This window comes from Miscanthus floridulus, chromosome 16 (genome assembly GCF_019320115.1).
Source record: "Miscanthus floridulus cultivar M001 chromosome 16, ASM1932011v1, whole genome shotgun sequence".
Lineage (NCBI taxonomy): Eukaryota > Viridiplantae > Streptophyta > Magnoliopsida > Poales > Poaceae > Miscanthus > Miscanthus floridulus.
In genome coordinates, this window is record NC_089595.1 from 49,610,817 (window position 1) to 49,612,892 (window position 2,076).

General features: G+C 38.6%; 1 non-coding gene across 1 annotated transcript; it reads left to right on the plus strand.

Annotated features, from left to right (window-relative positions):
- The first annotated feature begins 261 nt into the window (after positions 1-261).
- On the plus strand, positions 262-370 carry LOC136514538 (small nucleolar RNA R71). Its single transcript, XR_010773694.1, has one exon. It is a non-coding gene; the product is annotated as a small nucleolar RNA R71 (small nucleolar RNA).
- The last annotated feature ends 1,706 nt before the right edge of the window (positions 371-2,076 follow it).

Consider the following 2,076-nt stretch of genomic DNA (forward strand, 5'->3'; position numbering starts at 1 on the left):
GAATCATGAATGTGCATGACTTCTTGCTTCTCATTGGCTCGATCTTTGAGCTTCTTCATTAGCAGGTCCATCTTAGCAGATAACATGTCTACCTCCTTGGGTTGATGCATACCTTCACCTCTCTTGTGGGTCTAAAGATGATCTTCATTCCATCCTTGGCTGGAGGCCATCTTCTCCACAAGAGCTATTGCAGCATCTATAGTCTCACGGGTACTGTTGGTCAACCCATGGTAGAAAGTCTGCATGAGTAGCCAATTCTCCATCCCATGATGAGGCCATTCTGCAATGTAATCTTGAAAGCGTTCCCATGCCTCGGGGATAGATTCATCATGTTGTTGCTGAAAGCTTGAGATTCTCCCACGCAGAGCATTGGTCTTGCATGTGGGAAAGAACTCGGCTAGGAAGGTAGTGGAGCAATTATCCCATGTAGTATTTCTATCTTTGTTGGCGTGGAACCACTGCTTTGTCTTCCCCAAAAGTGAGAATGGGAAGAAGCAAAGTAATATGGCATCTTGGGTTACTCCTTTGATGGTGAAAGTGCTATAGATCTCCAGGAAGTGTTGGAGATGTGCACTCGCATCTTCATGTGTCTTTCCACAAAATTGGCTTGCTTGCACCATGTTGATGAGGGCTGGCTTGAGCTCAAATCAATTATCTCCGACATTGACTGTCGGTCTAGTATGGATGTTGGCCATAGTTGGAGCAGAGAATTATTGAAGAGTCCTATTAGCCATGGCTTCAAATTTAGGTGTTAAGCTTCACCTTATATGGTTGTCTTCTGACTTTAAAGCTGGAACTTTCTTGAGTTTAGCTTTATTCCTCCTTATTAATGTTTCTAGATGTTCAACGTAGTTTGTCAGAAGGTCAAAACCGGTCATACATTATGCTGCATAAGATATACAAGTAGACAAAACAAGGGTAAGCCTTTTTAAGTAGAGGTCAATGGTTTTCCTCGATCACATCAATAAGTATAACTTAATCAATACTTCCTTTGCCTAGCCTCCTTCCCCGGCAACAGCGCCAGAAAAGCTTGTTGGCATTTATTAACTTGTCACATGTTTTAAGTAGTCACCTATAATATGCCTACATCTCCTAACATCACTTGTACTAGGTTGCCATTCCTAATGATGGTGCTAAAGATGCTTGTTGGTACTACATAGCATTACTACTAGAATAATACTAAGCAGTTCTTTATTAATTTATTTTACTAGGAAGAATAGATATGAATATATATATGAAAGTAATCTGCAAGTGTACAAAAAATTATGCCATTGTAGCACTTCACCTGGGAGTATTCCATGTATCGTTATTTATATTTTTACCACAGGGAAGGTCTAGCACGGACAAGTCTTGATAACTTATACTATTGATGGAGAAATAAACCATAACCAATGTTCTACTCATAACAGGGGTAAGTCATAGGATAAGATATATGATAAGTATTGATCAATGATAATGACAAATCACTTAGAGTACTCTTTTCTATGGCACTGGCATGGTCAGGTAGAATATTAGAGGAATAATTCCTAAGTCATTCTTAATTACAAGTCAAAGTATACATTGATTAGTAATTATACCTAGTAGTCATTGCTAAGATTATCTTCATATCTACACATAAGGGATATTACTAAGGAAGATTAAGAATAGAGCTTGTTCTTCCTTCGTATCCGAACCCTACGTGCGCCTATATTCGAGGAGTGGGCTATAAAGGACTCAACAGGAGTGTCACATCCACAATCTACCACATGACCTAGAATATAGGGTGTATCCATAGGTAAACAATGTATAAGCACCACACTTACATAATGTTGACCACTCACCCATGGTACCTTAGAGTGAGAGCTATACGAACTTATGCATGAACATAATGATAATCTAACTATACTAAGCATATAATCAAAGTAGACGATGAACATTATAACAAAGAACATAAATAAGATGAATACTAATATTGTCATAACAATTGTATCTAGCATATAAAAATAATAGGGGTACAAAAGAGAGGGGTACAAAGATTATACCAATCCATGCTCTTGACAAGATCAGGAATCCAATCGAAGTCTGCTTGCCTCCCTC